Raw genomic sequence first — 11868 nt, 5'->3', positions numbered from 1 at the left:
CCATATGATTGTATGAACATTTCAGACTGTTATATGATTGTAGGTCAGCCATTTAAAGAGGTTATCAAGTAAACAATCCCAATGCTAATAAATAGAGCATGCACAGGTAATTCATGATAATTCCAAATTTATGTAGTAAATGAGCTTTGAAGGCCTTTCTTTACATCATTGGTCTTATTAAATTTCTGTACTATGATTAAGAATTTGCGCTAGCCCTCTCCCTGATAAAGAAAGTGATGACATTTTACTGTTCTATAAGCTTTATGAGCCTGAGAAAGGGGAGTTAAGGTATTTTTCTTGTTCCCTTGTTTCCCATGAGGTTCTATGTGGAGAAAATATCTTTAGAAAAGATAGACACGAGTAATTCTCTGAAAAGTAAGGATAAAAAAGAATGGTATTGGCCTTTAATCTATTCTCATTTCATACCAGATATGCTGGAAGACTTTTTGTCAAGAGCTATGACAAGCCATCAGATATTTTAGAGAAGTTAAATCAACTTGCAGGCTATGCTCTTGATGAAGAGATAGTATTTGCTTATTTCTACATCCTGGTAAGAATCCTAATAGATTTTTGTTAGCTGCAACTTAAAACGAAACCCACATGCAACTGTTTTCATCAGATGGAGCTATTATTGCATCTGTCAAATGTCATGGAGATGAATTTAACTCATGTTACATGCAATTTCTTTGCAACGACTAAAAAATTGCTATGCGCATATAGAGTTTAAATGGTGAAGATATCTTAAAACAAAATGCCCAAATATATTTTAAACGGTGAAGATATCTTCTGTTTTTTGCTTCTCAGGAGATAAATTTTGAGCCCACAGTCGTGTGCGTACATTGACACGGGACTTACATTTACATTTAACCAGGTATATAAAAATCACAAGCACAAGCATCTTGTCAGGACAAAGATTGTATTTTGATAACTTTCTGGTTTCTTCTATTGCAACTAGAGAATGGGGACATTGTCTAGTATCAAAAGTCACTGCCTGCTAAAACAAGGAAACTATTTCGTTGCCCGAATATTCCATCTTTACTTGAATACCAGCATAGCCTTTAAGTACATTAGTAATATTTATCTATATGCATTTGCATCTTAGGTAGAATCACTACATTGTAGTTACAAGATATATGTTTCACATGTCATATTTCATTCTTATGTTGATGATCTTGCTGGATTGTGGGAATATCTTTTCCTAAAGTATCAAACATAATCCATATTGGTCTAACTTGGACCTTTTCGGCATATAGTTCATTTCGATAGCTCATTAATGTTTTTCAAAATTGCCTCTTTCACAACTAGCAGTTCTTCATATTTGAGCTTTTTTTTAATGTAAACACATCACTCTGAAGATGTCCAATCCTCTTCTTATTTTCCCCCTGGTTGCTTGTTTTGTAAGAATATTTTAAATATGTTGCGTGTTTCCTCGGTATTCTCTAACCTTGAACCAAAAAATATTTTGAAGGAGGTTCCATTTTATGAGACTGAAAACCATGTACAATTTTCAACTTTCTTGCAATTTTTTGTTATTCGAATTTTGAGAAATATGAAACCTCTCGTACTTTCCTCCCTCCGTACCTAGACATGGATGAGTATGCAAGTCAAGCTGACTTCTTTCTCAACCTGACTCCCTCCAAACCTAAACATGGGAGAGCATTCACATCATGCTTACTCCATGTCTTCCCCCTTCCAAACCTAGATCCGGATGAGCATTTACGAGAAGCTCAGGTTCCTCCCTCCAGACCTAGATGCGTATAAGCATTTATGTCAAGCTCACTTCATGTCTTCCTCTCTCCCAACATAGATGCGGATGCGCATTTATGTGAAAACTCACTTTATACGTTCCTCCATCCGAACCTAGGTGCAGATGAGCATGCATCTGGGTACTTCCTTGTCACATTCAACTTTTAGTTATTTTTAAGAAGAGTATAACTCCACTAGATTTTGTCCTTGTTATTCCTTCAAATAGTTCCTTCTCACTCCAATTCTCTTCTATAGCTTCCCTTTATAGTGTAATATTAATAGTTATTTATAATTTTAGACTTCATATAGTAGCTTTGCATTTGAATGAAAACCATATCTCTAGCTTTCTCGAGTTTACACTTATCCAATATCTCGCGCCTAGAAAATGAATCCTTATGTTTTTACTTGAATTTTATACTTAAAAATAGCAATAAGAGGGCTAACATAGATGAGACTTGTATTTGCTAGATTGGAGCTTGCTATTGCAAGAACCCTATGCTGCAAATCTCTTAAGATGAACAACCAATTTATTTCACTGCCATATTAGACATTAAATTCTTGCTTGCTCTCGAACTTATTTTTTATTTTTCTCTACGTGTTTCTCCTCCTTGAGATAGTCCCTTTTATCACATAGTCAATGATATGCTGCATATTGACTATTGTATAAGCTACCTAAAGATAGTGTAGTTAAATTACTTTCCTAGTCCATATTATTTGTTTCATAAAAAAGTTTTACCTATTGAAGTATTTGGATATCTAATGCAATTATTCGCTTAAAATTATAGAAAATATAAAACATGTACATTGTCTCTCCAAGAAAGCATGATTCATGCTGGAGTATAATGTTATATTATCCAATGATGTTGTTGGATTTTTTGGCCCATGCCCCCCCCCCCAATTGGATGGCAGCCCACTTGCTGCCCGGCCCATTACCTGACCCGACCCTTCTTCTACTTAACCCTATTCTTCCACTATTCAGTCGGTGCCTCTTCCTCTCCCTTCTTTCTATCTCTGATTTTGTTCCTCTCAAGTTCCCATTGCTCTTGGAAATCCCTCATCATCTCACCTCTTTCTATCTATGTTCTCTGTGTTCTATCAGTATATATATATTGGTCTTCTATGGTTTTAAAGAGATAGAACAACGACAAAACGAAAATCCCTTTTCGTGAAATAATTTGTGAGAATATTTGCTGAGTGTGAAAGAAACTTCTTAGTGGAATTTTAAGTGATTCTAAATGAAGCCTAAGTGGTCTCATTATGGATCTTTGTGTCTTGGTGGCTTTGTGGTTTTTCTGCAACCATGAGGGTTGTCGGTCGGTGGTGGCACTTGGGCATTCAGTTGCCAGATCTGGCTCCTAAGCCGGTTACTTTACTGCTTTCCGTACTGTTATTATTCTATTATTCTACTTTATTCATTGATCTGAAATTATTGTATAAGGGTTTTCAAATCCACCATTATCTCTGTAAATATTGTTTCATTTGGGTTCATCACTTTGTGGATAAATTCCCAATAGATCTCATCATATTATCTTCCACAATTCTTTGAAATTCCACGCTGTTTCTATTTCTCCCTCTCTTGCTCCTTGTTTCTCGTTATCTTAGTGTGATGCCTATGTTTGTGTGCTTTATTGCTCTTCGGCTTCTCTTTTATTTTCTCTCTTTGCTTTTCTCCTCCTTGAAATGGTCCTTTTTATCACATAGTTGATGTTGTGCCTCATATTGACTGTATACGTTAATTGCCGGAACAAAGCATTATTAATTACTTTCCTAGCCCGTATTATTTGTTTGACTACAAAAGGTTTTACCTATTGAAGTATTTTGGTATTTAATACTATTATTTGCTTAAAGATATACAAAATATAAAATTTGTACATTGTCACCACCGAGAAATAATGAATCATATTGGAGTATAATATTATCAAGTGATCCGATCATATTATCTTCCACGATTCTTTAAAATTTTTGCTCTTTCTCTTGCACTTGGTCTTGATTCCCATTATCTTAGTGTGCATGTGCTTATGCATACCTGGACACTATTAGTTACTCAATGTACCCCATTTATAACATCTATTTCCTTTCAGTGACCCCAAAAAATAATGGTTCTAAGTCAAAAAGTATTATTCTTCCCTGTACCTTCTTGTTAAAACAATGATGTGATGCTTCTAACTTTCATTTAATATATCCTGCCTTTTTTGGTTTGTTGTTCTGCAGGTTATCCACTTTAGCTCCTGGGAAAGGCCTAAAAAGGATGAATTTTGTATACAACTGTGAGTTCAATAGAAGATAGACTTTTAATTCTAGAGTGTAATTTCCTATGTTATGATTGGTAATATTGATCCACATAACGCTGCTATTCAAATTCCACTAATTATGAAGGTCAAAGCTTGATTCATATGATGAAGTTGTTAATAAAGTAGCGAACCAACTCGGAGTTAATGGTCTGTCCAAACTACGGCTTACATCACACAATATCTATTCTCAGCGACCAAAAGCTCATCCTATAAGATATTGAGGAGCAGAAAACTTGTTAGAGATGCTGCTGCATTACGACCAAGTACGCATTCATACAACTCTAAGTCGGGGTTCATTCGATGAGGGTGTGAAACTAACAAAGCATTAATTTCTTGTTCAGCTTTCTGGTATTCTGCACTTTGATGTAGGGGATATACCTCTGCCAGAATTGCAAGAGTTGAGAACCCACAAACTAGCTTTCAGCTATGCGGCAAACTCTGAAGTGAGTATTCATTCATAATTGGACTTTATGCTCCTATACAAGTGCATACATATGCAAGACATGCAAAGTTATTATATATTTAGCAAACATTAAATTATCTTATTTGTTTTCCATATATAGCTGGAAACTCACAGTATTAGGCTGCCAAAAGAAAGCACTGTGGGTGATGTGCTTGCGCATCTCAAGGACAAGGTAATATAGCTGACAAGTTACTACCGGGAGTCTGCGTGTGTGTTCCTAGAATTCTAAGATTTGTCGCTTAACATAGCGTTATATGATTTTTAACTGTTGCAATGTTTACATTAAACAGGTGAAACTTTCTCGTCCAAATGCAGAGCTCAGGTTGCTGGAAGTATTATCGCACAAGATCTATAAGGTCCTGAATTATTGCATCTTCTTTTTGTTTCATTCATTAGTTTCGTAATAATAATGTCAAAATAATATTTTTCTAAACATTTACTTAATAATCCAACTGAAATAGTTAAATTCAATTTATTTTACGCTGAAAAATCTTGTATGGGTTGACTACACACAAATTGCACGTGTCGGAGATATGCACTCTGACTTGGAAGTTGAGTCTCAGTACTTGCTAGGTTTTTGTATTTTGCCCATGTGCTCTTCACTTAGTAAATTGTATATTGTGTTTCCAAATGGATGTTAGAAATTTCTTATTCTAGCCTTCTATGCTTATTTTTTTAAGTTGCTGAAACTCCAAGTTCCTACAGATACATCCTAATAGTGATAAGATAGCAACAATAAATGAGAATCGCTAGGCTTTACGAGCAAAGGAGGTCTATTTCTATCTCTATACTTATGTGTGTCTATGCATAAAAATGCTTTCATTTTTCAGGTGATACACATAACAAAAAATATCTTGTTAATTGCTTGCCATGTTAGTACTGTGTCTTTGATAGGCTATGACACTTTTCCTTAAAAATTGGCTTCCCCATATGTTCATCTTTAATATCAACAATTTCTCCACTTTTATAATTTCTCATTGCAGATTCCAGAGGAAGAGAAATTTCTTGGACCAAGTAAATTTTTTATCCATGTGTGTCACTTCATGCATGAGGATGCTCAAAACCAGACGGTAGTATTTCAGTTCGTTACTTCATAGTTTTCCTTAGATATTTGTACTCATTCTACCTCTGTATTTCAACTGCAAGTGCATCTCTTTCATTTTCATCCTTTAAATTCTTATATATTTATTTTGCTTCTGGCAGCGAATTAAAACTCTTGGCGTGCCATTTTTATTGATGATCAATGATGGTGAAACTTTTTCTTGAATCAAGGTTCTTGTGCAGAACAAGTTGCAAGTACGAGATGAGGAATTTTAGAAGGTATTCCAGCCCGAGCCTAATTGTTACAATCACTTTAAATGAAGATGATGGTATCATGCTTATGTGGTTAGGCATGCTACAGCTTCTAATTTCAGCTTGAATCTTCTCGATTCTATGCAGTGGAGATTTCCTTTTGTGTCGCATAGTCAAGTAGAATACTTGGAGGACTCAGATACTTTGTTCGACCATTTCTAGGTCTCTCTCACTCTCTCACACAGACACACTCTGTGACAATATTTATATGCAGATGCGCTTAAATTTTATACTATGTTTTAACGCTACAGAGAAGCAATATTTGTGCTTCTTGGGAGCAATATCTTGGACTGGAACACGTTAACAATACCCCTAGAAGGCTCCTGCAGCAAATTAGGTAATCTATACTATGTTTTATTTTCATTTTTTTTAATAAATTTGATTTTGTTGCTCGATGTTGATAATTTTGCCGAAAGCTTTGCTAAAAACCTATTTGCAAATCTTTTGGCAACATTATGAACATCAAGCAACAATCAAATTTATTAAAAAAAATGAAAATAAAACAAGGTATAGATTACCGAATTTGCTGCAGGAGCTTTCTAGGGGTATTGTTAACGTGTTCCAGTCCAAGATATTGCTCCCAAGAAACACAACTACTGCTTCTCTGTAGAGTCAATACATATTATGAAATTTAAGCGCATCTGCATATAAATATTGTGGCAGAGTGTATCTGTGTGAGAGAATGAGTGAGACCTGGAAATGGTCGAACAAAGTATCTGAGTCCTCCAAGTATTCTGCCTGACTATGCTACAGAAAAGCAAATCTCCACTGCATAAAATCGAGAAGATTCAAGCAGAAAGTAGAAGTTGTAGCACGCCTAACCACATAAGTATCATACTACCATCTTCATTTAAAGTGATTGTAACAATTAGGCTCGGGCTGGAATACCTTCGAAAATTCCTTATCTCGTACTTACAACTTGTTCTGCACACGAACCTTGATACGTGACAAAGTTTCACCATCATTGATCATCAATAAAAATGGCTCGCCAAGAGTTTTAATTCGCTGCCGAAGCAAAATGAATATATAAGATTTAAAAGGAAGAAAATGAAAGAGATGCACTTGCAGTTGAAATACAGAGGTAGAACGAGTACAAATATCTGAGGAAAACTATGAAGTAACAAACTAAAAATACTAACGTCTGATTTTGTGCATCCTCATGCATGAAGTGACACACATGAATCAAACATTTACTTGCGCCGAGAAATTTCTCTTCCTCTGGAATCTGCAATGAGAAATTATAAAAGTGGAGAAATTGTTGATTTTAAAGATGAAAATATGGGGAAGCCAATTTTAAAGGAAAAAGTGTCGTAGCCTATGAAAGATACAGTTCTAACATGGAAAGCAACTAGCAAGATATTTTTTTTTTATGTGTACCACCTGAAAAATGAAAGCATTTATATACATAGACACACATATGTATAGAGATAGAAACAGACCTCCTCTGCTCGTAAAGTCCAACGATGTCATTTATTGTTGCGATCTTATCACTATTAGGAAATATCTGTAGGAACTTGGAGTTTCAGCAACTTAAAAAAATAAGCATAGAAGGCTAGACATAAGGAATTTCAAACATCCATTTGGAAACACAATATTCAATTTAACTAAGTGAAGAGCACAAGGGAAAAATACAAAACCTAGCAAGTATTGTGACTAAATTTCCATGTTGGAGTGCATATCTTCGACACGTCCAATTTGTGTGTAGTCAACCCATACAAGATTTTTCAGCATAAAATAAATTAAATTTAACTATTTAAGTTGGATTATTAAGTAAAAGTTTAGAAGAATATTATTTTGATATTAATATTACGAAACTAATGAATGAAACAAAAAGAAGATGCAATAATTCAGGACCTTATAGATCTTGTGCGATAATACTTCCAGCAACCTGAGCTGTGCATTTGGACAAGAAAGTTTCACCTGTTCAACGTAAACATTGCAATAGTTAAAAATCATATAATGCTATGTTACACGACAAATCTTAGAATTCTATGAAGACACACACGGACACTTCCGGTAATAACTTGTCAGCTGTATTACCTTCTCCTTGAGATGCTCAAGCACGTCACCGACAGTGCTTTCTTTTGGAAACCTAATACTGTGGGTTTCCAGCTATATATAGAAAACAAATAAGATATTTAGTGTTTGCTAAATATATACTAAATTTGCAAGTCTTGCATATGTATGCACTTGTATAGGAGCATAAAGTCTACTTATTAATGAATACTCACTTCAGAGTTTGCCGCATAGTTGAAAGCTAGTTTGAGGATTCTCAACTCTTGTAATTCTGGTAGAGGTATATCCACTACTTCAAAGTATAGAATATCAGAAAGCTGAGCAAGAAAGTAATGCTTTGTTAGTTTCACACCATCATCAAATGATATTAAGCAAATAATAGCATCAAATACCAAAATACTTCAATAGGTAAAACCTTTTGTAGTGAAACAAATAAAACGGGCTAGGAAAGTAATTAATTATGCTTTGTTCAGGCAATTAATGTATACAATAGTCAATATGAGGCCCAACATCGTTTATGTGATAAAAGGGACCATTTCAAGGAGGCCAAATGAAAAGAGAGAAAATAAAAGAGAAGTCAAAGAGGAATAAAGCACACAAACATAGAACTTACACTAAGATAACAAGAAACAAGGAGCAAGAGAGGGAGAAATAGAAAGAGCGAGGAATTGCAAAGAATCATGGAAGATAATATGATGAGATCTTTTGGGAATTTATCCACAATGTGATGAACCCAAATAAAACAGTAACTACAGAGATAATGGTGGATTTGATAACCCTTATACAATAATTCCAGATCAAATGAAACCCAAGTTAGAGTTGTATGAATCCATACTTGGTCGTAATGCAGCAGCATCTCTAACTAGTTTTCTACTCCTCGATATGTGATAGGATGAGCTTTTTGTCGCTGAGAGTAGATATTGTGTAATGTAAGCCATAGTTTGGATGGATCATCAACTCTGAGTTGGTTCTCTACTCTCTTAACAACTTCATCATATAAATCAAGGTTTGACCTTCACAATTAGTGAAATTTGAATAGCAATGTTAAGTGGATCAATATTATCAATCATAACATAGAACATTACATTCTAGAATTAAAAGTTTGTCTTTTATTGAACTCACAGTTGTAAACAAAATTCATTCTTTTCAGACCTTTCCAAGGAGCGAAAGTGGATAACCTGCAGAATTACAAACCAAAAAAGTTAGGATATATTAGATGAAGGGTAGAAGCATCACGTCATTGCTTTAACAAGATGGTAGTTACGGGGAAAAATAATACTATTAGGCTTAGAACCATTATTTTGGGGTCACTCAATGGAAATAGACTTTATAAATGGGATACATTGAGTCACTAATAGTCTCCAGGTATGCACACACGCACATGCACACTAAGATAATGGAAACCAAGACCAGGTGCTAGAGAAAGACCAAAACTTTTAAACTGTCGTGGAAGATAATATGATGAGATCACTTGATAATATTATACACCGATATGATTCATTATTTCTCGGAGGTGACAATGTACAAAATTTATATTTTGTATATTTTTAAGCAAACAATAGCATCAAATTTATATTCTGTTGAGAAACAATTAATAGCGGCTAGGAAAGCAATTAATTATGCTTTGTTCAGGCAATTAACGTATACAGTAGTCACTATGAGGCACAACATCGACTATGTGATAAAAGGGACCATTTCAAAGAGGAGAAATGCAAAGAGAGAAAATAAAAGAGAAGTCGAAGAGCAATAAAGCACACAAACATAGGAATCACACTAAGATAACGAGAAACAAGTAGCCAGAGAGGGAGAAATAGAAAGAGCGAGGAATTTCATAGAATCATGGAAGAAAATATGATGAGATCGGTTGGGAATTTATCCACAAAGTGATGAACCCAAATAAAACAATAACTACAGAAGTAATGGTGGATTTGAAAACCCTTATACTATAATATCAGATCTAATGAACCCTGACTTAGAGTTGTATGAATGCGTACTTGGTCGTAATGAAGCAGCATCTCTAACAAGATTTCTACTCCTCGATACGTTATAGGATGAGCTTTTGGTCGCTGAAAGTAGATATTGTGTAATGTAAGCCGTAGTTTGGACGGATCATCGACTCTGAGTTGGTTCGCTACTCTCTTTGCAACTTCATCATATTAATCAAGCTTCAACCTTCACAATTAGTGAAATTTGAATAGCAGCGTTAAGTGGATCAATATTACCAATCATAATATAGGAAATTACACTATAGAATTAAAAACCTGTCTTTTATTGAACTTACAGTTGTAAACAAAATTCATCCTTTTCAGACCTTTCCAAGGAGCGAAAGTGGATAACCTGCAGAATTACAAACCAAAATAGTTAGGATATATTAGATGAAAGTTAGAAGCATCACGTCATTTCTTTAACAAGAAGGTAGTTACGGGGAAAAAGAATACTTTTAGGCTTACAACCATTATTTTGGGGTCACTGAATGGAAATAGACGTTATAAATGGGATACATTGAGTAACTAATAGTGTCCAGGTACGCACATGCACATGAACACTAAGATAATGGGAATCAAGACCAGGTGCAAGAGAAAGAGCAAAAATTTTAAAGAGTCGTGGAAGATAATATGATGAGATCGCTCGATAATATTATACACCGATATGATTCATTGTTTCTCGGAGGTGACAATGTACAAAATTTATATTTTGTATATTTTCAAGCAAATTATAGCATCAAATTTGTATTCTGTTGAGAAACAAGTAATAGCGGCTAGTAAAGCCATTAATTATGCTTTGTTCAGGCAATTAACGTATACAGTAGTCACTATAAGGCACAACATCGACTATGCGATAAAAGGGACCATTCCAAGGAGGAGAAATGAAAAGAGAGAAAATAAAAGAGAAGTCGAAGAGCAATAAAGGACATGAACAAAGGCATCACACTAAGATAACGAGAAACAAGAAGCCAAAGAGGGAGAAATAGAAAGAGTTAGGAATTAAAAAGAACCATGTTAGAAAATATGATGAGATCGGTTGGGAATTTATCTAAAAAGTGATTAACCCAAATAAAATAATAACAACAGAGATAATGGTGGATTTGAAAAACCCTTATACTATAATATCAGATCCAATGAACCCTAACTTAGAGTTGTATAAATGCGTACTTGGTCGTAATGCAGCAGCTTCTCTAACAAGTTTTTTACTCCTCGATATGTTATAGGATGAGCTTTTGGTCGCTGAGAGTAGATATTGTGTAATGTAAGCCGTAGTTTGGACGTATCATCGACTTTGAGTTGGTTCGTTACTCTCTTAGCAACTTCATCATATGAATCAAGCTTTGACCTTCACAATTAGTGAAATATTAATAGCAGCATTAAGTGGATCAATATTACCAATCATAACATAGGAAATTACACTCTAGAATTAAAAATCTGTCTTTTATTGAACTCACAGTTGTAAACAAAATTCATCCTTTTCTGGCCTTTCCAATGAGCGAAAGTCGATTACCTGGATAATTACAAACCAAAAAAGTCAAGATATATTAGATGAAACTTAGAAGCATCACATCATTGCTTTAACAAGAAGGTAGTTACGGGGAAAAAGAATACTTTGAGACTTAGAACCATTATTTTGAGGTCACTGAACGGAAAATGACGTTATAAATGCGATACATTGAGTAACTAAGAGTGTCCAGGTACGCACATACACATGCACACTTAGATAATGGGAATCATGACCAGGTGAAAGAGAAATAGCAAAAATTTTAAAGAGTCGTGGAAGATAATATGATGAGATCGCTCGACAATATTATACACCGATATGATTCATTGTTTCTTGGAGGTGACAATCTACAAAAATTATATTTTGTGAAGAAAATATGATGAGATCGGTTGGAAATTTATCGACAAAGTGATTAACCCAAATAAAATAATAACAACTAATGGTGGAGTGGATTTGAAAACCCTTATACTATAATATAAGATCAAATGAACCCTGACTTAGAGTTGTATA

The 11868-nt window shown here is 34.6% G+C and overlaps 1 long non-coding RNA gene and 1 pseudogene across 1 annotated transcript; one reads left to right on the top strand and one right to left on the bottom strand.

Annotated features, from left to right (window-relative positions):
- Positions 1 to 2921: 2921 nt before the first annotated feature.
- Positions 2922 to 4670, top strand: LOC105179293. The gene is made up of 5 exons (XR_002286314.1): positions 2922 to 3109; positions 3958 to 4013; positions 4123 to 4300; positions 4379 to 4480; positions 4601 to 4670. It is a non-coding gene; the product is annotated as an uncharacterized LOC105179293 (long non-coding RNA).
- Positions 4671 to 6408: 1738 nt separating this feature from the next.
- The window catches only part of LOC105179291, a 35992-nt pseudogene continuing 30532 nt past the window's right edge, over positions 6409 to 11868 (bottom strand).

This window comes from Sesamum indicum, unplaced genomic scaffold (assembly GCF_000512975.1).
Source record: "Sesamum indicum cultivar Zhongzhi No. 13 unplaced genomic scaffold, S_indicum_v1.0 scaffold00132, whole genome shotgun sequence".
NCBI classification, from domain to species: domain Eukaryota; kingdom Viridiplantae; phylum Streptophyta; class Magnoliopsida; order Lamiales; family Pedaliaceae; genus Sesamum; species Sesamum indicum.
This window is presented reverse-complemented; position numbering and strand designations above follow the sequence as displayed.